At 38.8% G+C, this 16031-nt stretch overlaps 1 long non-coding RNA gene across 1 annotated transcript; it reads right to left on the bottom strand.

Moving 5' to 3' along the window:
• Positions 1-1123: 1123 nt before the first annotated feature.
• On the bottom strand, positions 1124-2477 carry LOC308392501. Its single transcript, XR_013970821.1, has 3 exons — positions 2339-2477; positions 1416-1464; positions 1124-1258 (listed from the first exon to the last, which is right to left on the bottom strand). It is a non-coding gene; the product is annotated as an uncharacterized lncRNA (long non-coding RNA).
• Positions 2478-16031: the final 13554 nt, after the last annotated feature.

The following is a 16031-nucleotide window of genomic DNA, read 5'->3' as shown; positions in this document are numbered from 1 at the left end:
TCCAAGTAGTCACCCAAACCTGGACGTGGATTTAGAGGCCTGAGGGCCATCTCACACATTTATTCAGAAAAAAACAAGTTTCAATTAAAATTAAACAAATCAAAATCTTGTGGACGTATGCCTTTTACATGTTGGTAAAATGTTTAGGATGAGATGGAGATATAACACTCATGCACCCTGAAAATTATGAAGGTCTAAACATGTATCAAAGGGACTCACTGAACATCAGTGGATTTCTATGGGGCAAACGTACTTAAACTAGCCACTGTGACCATTGAGGCAGAGCAGAATGAATGATACTGACGGGAACTATGAGAGTTTGTAGTTAAATTCCTGCTCTTACAGGATCAGGGAGTGTCTGTTTAAAGATTATTAACATACACTGTAAAATGTAATTAGTTCCCAGAACTCAAAAAAATTGAGGAAACTCATTGCCTCAAAAAAATTGAGTAAAGCTCATCTTAAAATGACTAAATTAGGACAACTTATTTATTTTGAGTACTCTGTACAAGCTCATTTGTTCCCAGAACTCAAAAAAACTGGATCAAGTTTACGTAAGATGACCAAGTTAGGGCAACTTACTCATTTTGAGTACACCGTACAGCCTTGTTAGTTCCCAGAACTCGTTGCCTCAAAAAAACTAAGTAAAGCTTACTTAAGATGACTAATATTGCAAGTCTGCAGTATTAAGAATAACTTGATATTTCTGACTGTACAGTGCTAATTGTTTACTTACTGACAAACATTTCAAGTTCAACTAAATGAAAAAACAATTTGTGGTAACCTGAATAAGATTAAAAATAATTAACAACACTTTTTGTAAGGATGTTAAAATCAGACCAACTTTTATTTTCAAACACAACAAAGTATAACAGCCAACATACTGGACACTGTTCTGCTGAACAACAAACAATTATATTGCCATCACTGTTATAATCTTACAATGAAACAAAGTCGCAGATGTAGTTATTCTAAAAATAAGTTTAGGCCTACCACAACTTTGTTTTGTACTTACATTACTTATATAATCAAAATAAAAATATTTGTTGTGCAAAATGATTTGGGCACAAAACAAATTTTGCTGTTCGAAAATTTGCAGACTTCACTATATTCAGTGTAGACCCTCTAAACTAAGTTTGGGGGATGTGATCTTTCAAGAAATGCAGACCAAACTGTTGTTGTTTGTTTACTTACACAGCATGTCTTGTAGAATTAACTGGAGTCACCAGCAACAGCCTAGTGCAGTCATATCTCAAGTCTAATAACAGAAGACAGGAAAAGATCAGTAAAGAAACAACTTCCCCAAACCAAAAAACAAATAAAACAATAAGTAAAACAGGCTGATCTAAAGTTCAGCCTGATTAATATAAATGTCACTGACAGTTGCTAATATATTGGAAAACCAAAATACTTACCACTGAGTTGATGTCTTTCTGTCCAACAGCAGGAGTGCTGGTCCCGAGCCTCAAAGACAGTATGAAGCAAGCAGAGGGAGAAAAAACAGAACATTTTTCAGAAACCGATTTGATCCTTAATGGCTGTGCAATCATTGTAACATAGAGTTTGCTTATGTTGTTAAATAAAGGCTAGATTTGACATTAATAGATGCCACAGATGTTCAAGGTGCCACAAAGCATGAAAAAATGGACATCTCGGAAAACGTCGGGGCATTTTTGCAAATATGTGATGTCTTGATAAATCGAGCAGATATTTGAACTTTCGACAGCTACATTCTCGCCTGAAAATATCTTAAAAGTTGATTTTGTGACCCAGAAAAAGTACTAAGTTTTTTAGCCGCGCTCCTCCGCGCTTACAAGTACGCACAGGCTCCGACAACCGTGGCCGACATATGCGATCCTCCTTTCCCCTAGATTACCCTTTCTGGGTCACAAAATAACCTTTTAAGATATTTTCAGCGGAGAATGTAGCTGTGTAATGCTCAAATATCTACTTAATTTATCAAAATATCACATATTTGCAAAAGTGCTTCCACGTTTTCGGAGAGCTCTGTTACCCACCAGCGCGATAGCTGACCGGGAGGTCAAGGCTTGATAAGAGTCCGCAAGCACAGCTAACTCTTGGCTTATTGTTTTCACACCCCCGAAGAATTTTGTCTGGGCTCTTATCTCACTTTTTTATTTCAAACAATCAACAGAAAATTTCACAGACATATTTTTATATAAGGTTTTTAAGGCTGTGGTGTTAATTTTTAAGTAACATGAGCCTAGCCGCAGCAGCAACGCTAGGCTAACACTAACTAGCTAGCACGATTATAAACCTGGTTCTAAACTAAGAGAAGCCACAAAATCAGTTTGAATAAGAGTAAACATTTACTCACCAAGTCAGTGTATCAGGTAAAGATCCACAGCAATGACAACAATAATCCCTTGAGCTGACGCTTTTCTAGGTTTGCTCAACATATTCCATAAAAAATGCTGGCACCATGAACATGCGGACTGATCCGTGCTAGGGAGGAGGACGGTAGTGACGTGGCATTTTCAAAACACATCTTTCATCCTTCCACACTGAGAAGAAAAACTTCCATCTTACTTAGTTTTTCTAAGTTAAGACAACTCAAATAAATTGAGTTTATCAGCATTTCTGTAGCGGACAGAACCACCTGCTTTAATTTACCATGATGCTCTGTGTTATGTTGTCATGGCAATATGAAGTCAAATAAATACAAATTCATAAAATGCACATTTGAAGGAGGACAAGAAGACAGGCAACTGGAAGAGCTTTTGAAGCAGGAAAACTTTTCTGGATTACTCTTAATTTAACTGGAAATTTTGCGAATACAAGTCAAGGAGGAAACAAGGAGGCAGGTTGGATTATATTTGAGGACAGGACGCACGAAGGAGAAGCATGAGGAGAGAGAAAACAGCAGAGCGATGGTGCAGAGCTAATCGTGGGTCAAGTCGAAGAAGCAAGCATCAAAACTGTGAGTAAACATAACACATAAAGACTTAAAAATTACTGTGCTGATTAAGGAAACATTAAATTTGGTTAGTTTGGGGTCTGCAGCTTCAGGTTTGTGGGTTCAGTTGGTCTCAAAATTGAGGAAAGACAAAAAAATTTCTTTTGAAAGGTTGTTGGAGGATTTTTACTGTAAGAAATATCTGGGTGTGCAACTGCTTTTATTTAAAAAAAAAGTTGCATTTTATTTAGTCACATTGGAAAGGGAAAATTGGAGGATCGGGACAATAATGTGACCAGATTTACTGTTTCCTTAATCAGAACAATAATTTTGATCTGAACTAGAAATTTTGAAATGGGTTATTTTCTTTCTTCTCTACTGATCACTGTGTTAAAGGTTGAGTTACTTGTCAGTCTACATTTATGTTAAAGGTAATTTTAAAAAATGCAGTTTATTCGTAATTTTGTAGAAAAAGGCTCCGCACCTGTGAAAAAAAGAAAATGGGTATCCACACCCCCAAAATTCCTGTAGATCAGAGTAGCTAAGCCCTGGTTAACTGCAATTATATAACAGAAGATGAAAAATATTGGAATGATTGAAAGAAACAAAGATTTCTTTAGGGTTTGAAGATTTGACTTTCTTATTGAAAGAGACGAAAACTAATCCATGTGTGACACTGAGAAAAAAACTGAAAGCTTAAAAGATCTGGAGGTCTGACTACTGTTATTCAAATGTGCAAAATTGTTTTAATGACATTAGAAAGAAAAATGGGATGTTTAAAAAGGTAATATATAAAGATGATTTTTATATTACTTGAAAAAATGATGTTGTTTAGCGCTTCTGTACTTAGAAAAATGCTGGGTCACTAGTAAGCTGAGATTTAATGTGATAAACTGAGGAAAGGTAATATAATCTACACACTCGCTATTATTGTTGCAATCCATACACCAGTTAATATTTAATCAATCGTCATTCATAATTGGTGATCTATGCAAGTTTTAAGGAATAATATTTGAATTGAGGTTGAATGATGCTCTGCCTCTGTGGTCAAGTACAGACATAGGCCTTAAGCAACCATGAGCCACTGATAAGTGTGACAGATTAGGAAACATGCATACAGTTCATTAGTTAGACTCCTATGAGCCACTAATAGGAGAAAATGAGCACGCAATAAAGTGGACTTGTTAGGGAGAGATTGCCATCAGAGTTAAAACACTCCAACTCAATTTTGATGACAGAAACAGCTAAAAAATGAGCGTCTTGTTGACACTGATGACAAAATCCTGATCAGATACAGACAGACAGACACATGCATACAACACACACTACTGCTCAAAGGTTTGTGGTCAGATTCAAACTGTCGTCTTTTTAATTAATAATTTACATTTACTTTTAACATAATATTACATGAAAATGATCAGAAATGTTTTCACAGATGTGTGTTAAATGAATCATTTATGTTAAATCACCCATGATGCATTAGGAAATGTCTACACACTTATACATGGGCCCATTTTTAGTAACCATCACTGCTGTGTGGACAGATCACATGGTTATAAACCAGGTGAAAACTGACTTCAAACCTTTGAGCTGTAGTGTAGATTGCAATGATAGTGTATAGTTATCTATTACAGAAGAATATATAGAAGTCTGAGGACAGGGAAACACTGTAAAAAAGTTATGAGCTGTCTTGCTGCAGAGAAAGTGGAGTCTGTCATCCTTGAAAAGCTCCCAAGATAGGCAGCTGGCAGGTTGAATGATGCTCTGCCTCTGTGGTCAAGTACAGACATAGGCCTTAAGCAACCATGAGCCACTGATAAGTGTGAGAAATTAGTGCACTTAATGCAGCGGTCCCCAACCCCCGGGCCTCGGACCGGTGCCGGTCCGTGAGTCGTTTGGTGCCGGGCCGCGAGAGTTGAGGCTCAGGTGTGAAATGTATGGTTTTCAGGGTTTTTATCGGTTTTCAGCATTATTTTGTTATCGTTTTTATCGTTAACTCGGTGTCCCTGGGTCTTTTCAAGTGTGTTATGAATAAATCTTCTTTTTTTCCGGTACCGGTACTAGTTTTATTTTGTTGTATTTATCCGCGACACCTTAAAGGCCGGTCTGTGAAAATATTGTCGGGCATAAACCGGTCCGTGGCACAAAAAAGGTTGAGGACCACTGACTTAATGCATGATTCCTATTTATATACGTATGAGCCACTAATAGGAGAAAATGAGCACGCAATAAAGTGGACTTGTTAGGGAGAGATTGCCATCAGAGTTAAAACACTCCAACTCAATTTTGATGATAGAAACAGCTAAAAAATGAGCGTTTTGTTGAAACTGATGACAAAATCCTGATCAGATACAGACAGACACATGCATACAACACACACTACTGCTCAAAAGTTTGTGGTCAGTTTCAAACAGTTGTCTTTTAATTAATAATTTACATTTACTTTTAACATAATATTACATGAAAATGATCAGAAATGTTTTCACAGATGTGTGTTTAATGAATCATTTATGTTAAATCACCCATGATGCATTAGGAAATGTCTACACACTTATACATGGGCCCATTTTTAGTAACCATCACTGCTGTGTGGACAGATCACATGGTTATAAACAGGTGAAAATTGACTTCAAACTTTTGAGCTGTAGTGTAGATTGCAATGATAGTGTATAGTTATCTATTACAGAAGAATATATAGAAGTCTGAGGACAGGGAGACACTGTAAAAAAGTTATGAGCTGTCTTGCTGCAGAGAAAGTGGAGTCTGTCATCCTTGAAAAGCTCCCAAGATAGGCAGCTGGCAGGTTGAATGATGCTCTGCCTCTGTGGTCAAGTACAGACATAGGCCTTAAGCAACCATGAGCCACTGATAAGTGTGAGAAATTAGTGCACTTAATGCAGCGGTCCCCAACCCCCGGGCCTCGGACCGGTGCCGGTCCGTGAGTCGTTTGGTACCGGGCCGCGAGAGTTGAGGCTCAGGTGTGAAATGTATGGTTTTCAGGGTTTTTATCGGTTTTCAGCATTATTTTGTTATCGTTTTTATCGTTAACTCGGTGTCCCTGGGTCTTTTCAAGTGTGTTATGAATAAATCTTCTTTTTTTCGGTACCGGTACTAGTTTTATTTTGTTGTATTTATCCGCGACACCTTAAAGGCCGGTCCGTGAAAATATTGTTGGGCATAAACCGGTCCGTGGCGCAAAAAAGGTTGAGGACCACTGACTTAATGCATGTTTCCTAATTATATACGTATGAGCCACTAATAGGAGAAAATGAGCACGCAATAAAGTGGACTTGTTAGGGAGAGATTGCCATCAGAGTTAAAACACTCCAACTCAATTTTTGATGACAGAAACAGCTAAAAAAATGAGCGTTTTGTTGAAACTGATGACAAAATCCTGATCAGATACAGACAGACACATGCATACAACACACACTACTGCTCAAAAGTTTGTGGTCAGTTTCAAACAGTTGTCTTTTAATTAATAATTTACATTTACTTTTAACATAATATTACATGAAAATGATCATAAATGTTTTCACAGATGTGTGTTTAATGAATCATTTATGTTAAATCACCCATGATGCATTAGGAAATGTCTACACACTTATACATGGGCCCATTTTTAGTAACCATCACTGCTGTGTGGACAGATCACATGGTTATAAACAGGTGAAAATTGACATCAAACTTTTGAGCTGTAGTGTAGATTGCAATGATAGTGTATAGTTATCTATTACAGAAGAATATATAGAAGTCTGAGGACAGGGAGACACTGTAAAAAAGTTATGAGCTGTCTTGCTGCAGAGAAAGTGGAGTCTGTCATCCTTGAAAAGCTCCCAAGATAGGCAGCTGGCAGGTTGAATGATGCTCTGCCTCTGTGGTCAAGTACAGACATAGGCCTTAAGCAACCATGAGCCACTGATAAGTGTGAGAAATTAGTGCACTTAATGCAGCGGTCCCCAACCCCCGGGCCTCGGACCGGTGCCGGTCCGTGAGTCGTTTGGTACCGGGCCGCGAGAGTTGAGGCTCAGGTGTGAAATGTATGGTTTTCAGGGTTTTTATCGGTTTTCAGCGTTATTTTGTTATCGTTTTTATCGTTAACTCGGTGTCCCTGGGTCTTTTCAAGTGTGTTATGAATAAATCTTCTTTTTTTCGGTACCGGTACTAGTTTTGTTTTGTTGTATTTATCCGCGACACCTTAAAGGCCGGTATGTGAAAATATTGTCGGGCATAAACCGGTCCGTTGCGCAAAAAAGGTTGAGGACCGCTGACTTAATGCATGTTTCCTAATTATGTACGTATGAGCCACTAATAGGAGAAAATGAGCACGCAATAAAGTGGACTTGTTAGGGAGAGATTGCCATCAGAGTTAAAACACTCCAACTCAATTTTTGATGACAGAAACAGCTAAAAAAATGAGCGTTTTGTTGACACTGATGACAAAATCCTGATCAGATACAGACAGACACATGCATACAACACACACTACTGCTCAAAAGTTTGTGGTCAGTTTCAAACAGTTGTCTTTTAATTAATAATTTACATTTACTTTTAACATAATATTACATGAAAATTATCAGAAATGTTTTCACAGATGTGTGTTTAATGAATCATTTATGTTAAATCACCCATGATGCATTAGGAAATGTCTACACACTTATACATGGGCCCATTTTTAGTAACCATCACTGCTGTGTGGACCGATCACATGGTTATAAACCAGGTGAAAATTGACTTCAAACTTTTGAGCTGTAGTGTAGATTGCAATGATAGTGTATAGTTATCTATTACAGAAGAATATATAGAAGTCTGAGGACAGGGAGACACTGTAAAAAAGTTATGAGCTGTCTTGCTGCAGAGAAAGTGGAGTCTGTCATCCTTGAAAAGCTCCCAAGATAGGCAGCTGGCAGGTTGAATGATGCTCTGCCTCTGTGGTCAAGTACAGACATAGGCCTTAAGCAACCATGAGCCACTGATAAGTGTGAGAAATTAGTGCACTTAATGCAGCGGTCCCCAACCCCCGGGCCTCGGACCGATACCGGTCCGTGAGTCGTTTGGTACCGGGCCGCGAGAGTTGAGGCTCAGGTGTGAAATGTATGGTTTTCAGGGTTTTTATCGGTTTTCAGCGTTATTTTGTTATCGTTTTTATCGTTAACTCGGTGTCCCTGGGTCTTTTCAAGTGTGTTATGAATAAATCTTCTTTTTTTCGGTACTGGTACTAGTTTTATTTTGTTGTATTTATCCGCGACACCTTAAAGGCCGGTCTGTGAAAATATTGTCGGGCATAAACCGGTCCGTGGCGCAAAAAAGGTTGAGGACCGCTGACTTAATGCATGTTTCCTAATTATATACGTATGAGCCACTAATAGGAGAAAATGAGCACGCAATAAAGTGGACTTGTTAGGGAGAGATTGCCATCAGAGTTAAAACACTCCAACTCAATTTTGATGACAGAAACAGCTAAAAAAACGAGCGTTTTGTTGACACTGATGACAAAATCCTGATCAGATACAGACAGACACATGCATACAACATACACTACTGCTCAAAAGTTTGTGGTCAGTTTCAAACAGTTGTTTTTTAATTAATAATTTACATTTACTTTTAACATAATATTACATGAAAATGATCATAAATGTTTTCACAGATGTGTGTTTAATGAATCATTTATGTTAAATCACCCATGATGCATTAGGAAATGTCTACACACTTATACATGGGCCCATTTTTAGTAACCATCACTGCTGTGTGGACAGATCACATGGTTATAAACAGGTGAAAATTGACATCAAACTTTTGAGCTGTAGTGTAGATTGCAATGATAGCGTATAGTTATCTATTACAGAAGAATATATAGAAGTCTGAGGACAGGGAGACACTGTAAAAAAGTTATGAGCTGTCTTGCTGCAGAGAAAGTGGAGTCTGTCATCCTTGAAAAGCTCCCAAGATAGGCAGCTGGCAGGTTGAATGATGCTCTGCCTCTGTGGTCAAGTACAGACATAGGCCTTAAGCAACCATGAGCCACTGATAAGTGTGAGAAATTAGTGCACTTAATGCAGCGGTCCCCAACCCCCGGGCCTCGGACCGGTACCGGTCCGTGAGTCGTTTGGTACCGGGCCGCGAGAGTTGAGGCTCAGGTGTGAAATGTATGGTTTTCAGGGTTTTTATCGGTTTTCAGCGTTATTTTGTTATCGTTTTTATCGTTAACTCGGTGTCCCTGGGTCTTTTCAAGTGTGTTATGAATAAATCTTCTTTTTTTCGGTACTGGTACTAGTTTTATTTTGTTGTATTTATCCTCGACACCTTAAAGGCCGGTCTGTGAAAATATTGTTGGGCATAAACCGGTCCGTGGCGCAAAAAAGGTTGAGGACCGCTGACTTAATGCATGTTTCCTAATTATATACGTATGAGCCACTAATAGGAGAAAATGAGCACGCAATAAAGTGGACTTGTTAGGGAGAGATTGCCATCAGAGTTAAAACACTCCAACTCAATTTTGATGACAGAAACAGCTAAAAAAACGAGCGTTTTGTTGACACTGATGACAAAATCCTGATCAGATACAGACAGACACATGCATACAACATACACTACTGCTCAAAAGTTTGTGGTCAGTTTCAAACAGTTGTTTTTTAATTAATAATTTACATTTACTTTTAACATAATATTACATGAAAATTATCAGAAATGTTTTCACAGATGTGTGTTTAATGAATCATTTATGTTAAATCACCCATGATGCATTAGGAAATGTCTACACACTTATACATGGGCCCATTTTTAGTAACCATCACTGCTGTGTGGACAGATCACATGGTTATAAACAGGTGAAAATTGACATCAAACTTTTGAGCTGTAGTGTAGATTGCAATGATAGCGTATAGTTATCTATTACAGAAGAATATATAGAAGTCTGAGGACAGGGAGACACTGTAAAAAAGTTATGAGCTGTCTTGCTGCAGAGAAAGTGGAGTCTGTCATCCTTGAAAAGCTCCCAAGATAGGCAGCTGGCAGGTTGAATGATGCTCTGCCTCTGTGGTCAAGTACAGACATAGGCCTTAAGCAACCATGAGCCACTGATAAGTGTGAGAAATTAGTGCACTTAATGCAGCGGTCCCCAACCCCCGGGCCTCGGACCGGTACCGGTCCGTGAGTCGTTTGGTACCGGGCCGCGAGAGTTGAGGCTCAGGTGTGAAATGTATGGTTTTCAGGGTTTTTATCGGTTTTCAGCGTTATTTTGTTATCGTTTTTATCGTTAACTCGGTGTCCCTGGGTCTTTTCAAGTGTGTTATGAATAAATCTTCTTTTTTTCGGTACCGGTACTAGTTTTGTTTTGTTGTATTTATCCGCGACACCTTAAAGGCCGGTATGTGAAAATATTGTCGGGCATAAACCGGTCCGTTGCGCAAAAAAGGTTGAGGACCGCTGACTTAATGCATGTTTCCTAATTATGTACGTATGAGCCACTAATAGGAGAAAATGAGCACGCAATAAAGTGGACTTGTTAGGGAGAGATTGCCATCAGAGTTAAAACACTCCAACTCAATTTTTGATGACAGAAACAGCTAAAAAAATGAGCGTTTTGTTGACACTGATGACAAAATCCTGATCAGATACAGACAGACACATGCATACAACACACACTACTGCTCAAAAGTTTGTGGTCAGTTTCTAACAGTTGTCTTTTAATTAATAATTTACATTTACTTTTAACATAATATTACACGAAAATTATCAGAAATGTTTTCACAGATGTGTGTTTAATGAATCATTTATGTTAAATCACCCATGATGCATTAGGAAATGTCTACACACTTATACATGGGCCCATTTTTAGTAGCCATCACTGTTGTGTGGACAGATCACATGGTTATAAACCAGGTGAAAATTGACTTCAAACGTTTGAGCTGTAGTGTAGATTGCAATGATAGTGTATCGTTATCTATTACAGAAGAACATATAGAAGTCTGAGGACAGGGAGACACTGTAAAAAAGTTATGAGCTGTCTTGCTGCAGAGAAAGTGGAGTCTGTCATCCTTGAAAAGCTCCCAAGATAGGCAGCTGGCAGGTTGAATGATGCTCTGCCTCTGTGGTCAAGTACAGACATAGGCCTTAAGCAACCATGAGCCACTGATAAGTGTGAGAAATTAGTGCACTTAATGCAGCGGTCCCCAACCCCCGGGCCTCGGACCGATACCGGTCCGTGAGTCGTTTGGTACCGGGCCGCGAGAGTTGAGGCTCAGGTGTGAAATGTATGGTTTTCAGGGTTTTTATCGGTTTTCAGCGTTATTTTGTTATCGTTTTTATCGTTAACTCGGTGTCCCTGGGTCTTTTCAAGTGTGTTATGAATAAATCTTCTTTTTTTCGGTACCGGTACTAGTTTTATTTTGTTGTATTTATCCGCGACACCTTAAAGGCCGGTCTGTGAAAATATTGTCGGGCATAAACCGGTCCGTTGCGCAAAAAAGGTTGAGGACCGCTGACTTAATGCATGTTTCCTAATTATGTACGTATGAGCCACTAATAGGAGAAAATGAGCACGCAATAAAGTGGACTTGTTAGGGAGAGATTGCCATCAGAGTTAAAACACTCCAACTCAATTTTTGATGACAGAAACAGCTAAAAAAATGAGCGTTTTGTTGACACTGATGACAAAATCCTGATCAGATACAGACAGACACATGCATACAACACACACTACTGCTCAAAAGTTTGTGGTCAGTTTCAAACAGTTGTCTTTTAATTAATAATTTACATTTACTTTTAACATAATATTACATGAAAATTATCAGAAATGTTTTCACAGATGTGTGTTTAATGAATCATTTATGTTAAATCACCCATGATGCATTAGGAAATGTCTACACACTTATACATGGGCCCATTTTTAGTAACCATCACTGCTGTGTGGACCGATCACATGGTTATAAACCAGGTGAAAATTGACTTCAAACTTTTGAGCTGTAGTGTAGATTGCAATGATAGTGTATAGTTATCTATTACAGAAGAATATATAGAAGTCTGAGGACAGGGAGACACTGTAAAAAAGTTATGAGCTGTCTTGCTGCAGAGAAAGTGGAGTCTGTCATCCTTGAAAAGCTCCCAAGATAGGCAGCTGGCAGGTTGAATGATGCTCTGCCTCTGTGGTCAAGTACAGACATAGGCCTTAAGCAACCATGAGCCACTGATAAGTGTGAGAAATTAGTGCACTTAATGCAGCGGTCCCCAACCCCCGGGCCTCGGACCGATACCGGTCCGTGAGTCGTTTGGTACCGGGCCGCGAGAGTTGAGGCTCAGGTGTGAAATGTATGGTTTTCAGGGTTTTTATCGGTTTTCAGCGTTATTTTGTTATCGTTTTTATCGTTAACTCGGTGTCCCTGGGTCTTTTCAAGTGTGTTATGAATAAATCTTCTTTTTTTCGGTACTGGTACTAGTTTTATTTTGTTGTATTTATCCGCGACACCTTAAAGGCCGGTCTGTGAAAATATTGTCGGGCATAAACCGGTCCGTGGCGCAAAAAAGGTTGAGGACCGCTGACTTAATGCATGTTTCCTAATTATATACGTATGAGCCACTAATAGGAGAAAATGAGCACGCAATAAAGTGGACTTGTTAGGGAGAGATTGCCATCAGAGTTAAAACACTCCAACTCAATTTTGATGACAGAAACAGCTAAAAAAACGAGCGTTTTGTTGACACTGATGACAAAATCCTGATCAGATACAGACAGACACATGCATACAACATACACTACTGCTCAAAAGTTTGTGGTCAGTTTCAAACAGTTGTTTTTTAATTAATAATTTACATTTACTTTTAACATAATATTACATGAAAATGATCATAAATGTTTTCACAGATGTGTGTTTAATGAATCATTTATGTTAAATCACCCATGATGCATTAGGAAATGTCTACACACTTATACATGGGCCCATTTTTAGTAACCATCACTGCTGTGTGGACAGATCACATGGTTATAAACAGGTGAAAATTGACATCAAACTTTTGAGCTGTAGTGTAGATTGCAATGATAGCGTATAGTTATCTATTACAGAAGAATATATAGAAGTCTGAGGACAGGGAGACACTGTAAAAAAGTTATGAGCTGTCTTGCTGCAGAGAAAGTGGAGTCTGTCATCCTTGAAAAGCTCCCAAGATAGGCAGCTGGCAGGTTGAATGATGCTCTGCCTCTGTGGTCAAGTACAGACATAGGCCTTAAGCAACCATGAGCCACTGATAAGTGTGAGAAATTAGTGCACTTAATGCAGCGGTCCCCAACCCCCGGGCCTCGGACCGGTACCGGTCCGTGAGTCGTTTGGTACCGGGCCGCGAGAGTTGAGGCTCAGGTGTGAAATGTATGGTTTTCAGGGTTTTTATCGGTTTTCAGCGTTATTTTGTTATCGTTTTTATCGTTAACTCGGTGTCCCTGGGTCTTTTCAAGTGTGTTATGAATAAATCTTCTTTTTTTCGGTACTGGTACTAGTTTTATTTTGTTGTATTTATCCGCGACACCTTAAAGGCCGGTCTGTGAAAATATTGTCGGGCATAAACCGGTCCGTGGCGCAAAAAAGGTTGAGGACCGCTGACTTAATGCATGTTTCCTAATTATATACGTATGAGCCACTAATAGGAGAAAATGAGCACGCAATAAAGTGGACTTGTTAGGGAGAGATTGCCATCAGAGTTAAAACACTCCAACTCAATTTTGATGACAGAAACAGCTAAAAAAACGAGCGTTTTGTTGACACTGATGACAAAATCCTGATCAGATACAGACAGACACATGCATACAACATACACTACTGCTCAAAAGTTTGTGGTCAGTTTCAAACAGTTGTTTTTTAATTAATAATTTACATTTACTTTTAACATAATATTACATGAAAATGATCATAAATGTTTTCACAGATGTGTGTTTAATGAATCATTTATGTTAAATCACCCATGATGCATTAGGAAATGTCTACACACTTATACATGGGCCCATTTTTAGTAACCATCACTGCTGTGTGGACAGATCACATGGTTATAAACAGGTGAAAATTGACATCAAACTTTTGAGCTGTAGTGTAGATTGCAATGATAGCGTATAGTTATCTATTACAGAAGAATATATAGAAGTCTGAGGACAGGGAGACACTGTAAAAAAGTTATGAGCTGTCTTGCTGCAGAGAAAGTGGAGTCTGTCATCCTTGAAAAGCTCCCAAGATAGGCAGCTGGCAGGTTGAATGATGCTCTGCCTCTGTGGTCAAGTACAGACATAGGCCTTAAGCAACCATGAGCCACTGATAAGTGTGAGAAATTAGTGCACTTAATGCAGCGGTCCCCAACCCCCGGGCCTCGGACCGGTACCGGTCCGTGAGTCGTTTGGTACCGGGCCGCGAGAGTTGAGGCTCAGGTGTGAAATGTATGGTTTTCAGGGTTTTTATCGGTTTTCAGCGTTATTTTGTTATCGTTTTTATCGTTAACTCGGTGTCCCTGGGTCTTTTCAAGTGTGTTATGAATAAATCTTCTTTTTTTCGGTACCGGTACTAGTTTTGTTTTGTTGTATTTATCCGCGACACCTTAAAGGCCGGTATGTGAAAATATTGTCGGGCATAAACCGGTCCGTTGCGCAAAAAAGGTTGAGGACCGCTGACTTAATGCATGTTTCCTAATTATGTACGTATGAGCCACTAATAGGAGAAAATGAGCACGCAATAAAGTGGACTTGTTAGGGAGAGATTGCCATCAGAGTTAAAACACTCCAACTCAATTTTTGATGACAGAAACAGCTAAAAAAATGAGCGTTTTGTTGACACTGATGACAAAATCCTGATCAGATACAGACAGACACATGCATACAACACACACTACTGCTCAAAAGTTTGTGGTCAGTTTCTAACAGTTGTCTTTTAATTAATAATTTACATTTACTTTTAACATAATATTACACGAAAATTATCAGAAATGTTTTCACAGATGTGTGTTTAATGAATCATTTATGTTAAATCACCCATGATGCATTAGGAAATGTCTACACACTTATACATGGGCCCATTTTTAGTAGCCATCACTGTTGTGTGGACAGATCACATGGTTATAAACCAGGTGAAAATTGACTTCAAACGTTTGAGCTGTAGTGTAGATTGCAATGATAGTGTATCGTTATCTATTACAGAAGAACATATAGAAGTCTGAGGACAGGGAGACACTGTAAAAAAGTTATGAGCTGTCTTGCTGCAGAGAAAGTGGAGTCTGTCATCCTTGAAAAGCTCCCAAGATAGGCAGCTGGCAGGTTGAATGATGCTCTGCCTCTGTGGTCAAGTACAGACATAGGCCTTAAGCAACCATGAGCCACTGATAAGTGTGAGAAATTAGTGCACTTAATGCAGCGGTCCCCAACCCCCGGGCCTCGGACCGATACCGGTCCGTGAGTCGTTTGGTACCGGGCCGCGAGAGTTGAGGCTCAGGTGTGAAATGTATGGTTTTCAGGGTTTTTATCGGTTTTCAGCATTATTTTGTTATCGTTTTTATCGTTAACTCGGTGTCCCTGGGTCTTTTCAAGTGTGTTATGAATAAATCTTCTTTTTTTCGGTACCGGTACTAGTTTTATTTTGTTGTATTTATCCGCGACACCTTAAAGGCCGGTCTGTGAAAATATTGTCGGGCATAAACCGGTCCGTTGCGCAAAAAAGGTTGAGGACCGCTGACTTAATGCATGTTTCTTAATTATGGACGTATGAGCCACTAATAGGAGAAAATGAGCACGCAATAAAGTGGACTTGTTAGGGAGAGATTGCCATCAGAGTTAAAACACTCCAACTCAATTTTTGATGACAGAAACAGCTAAAAAAATGAGCGTTTTGTTGACACTGATGACAAAATCCTGATCAGATACAGACAGACACATGCATACAACACACACTACTGCTCAAAAGTTTGTGGTCAGTTTCAAACAGTTGTTTTTTAATTAATAATTTACATTTACTTTTAACATAATATTACATGAAAATTATCAGAAATGTTTTCACAGATGTGTGTTTAATGAATCAGTTATGTTAAATCACCCATGATGCATTAGGAAATGTCTACACACTTATACATGGGCCCATTTTTAGTAACCATCACT

This window comes from Rhamphochromis sp. 'chilingali' (assembly GCF_963969265.1).
Source record: "Rhamphochromis sp. 'chilingali' genome assembly, chromosome: 2".
NCBI classification, from domain to species: domain Eukaryota; kingdom Metazoa; phylum Chordata; class Actinopteri; order Cichliformes; family Cichlidae; genus Rhamphochromis; species Rhamphochromis sp. 'chilingali'.
This window is presented reverse-complemented; position numbering and strand designations above follow the sequence as displayed.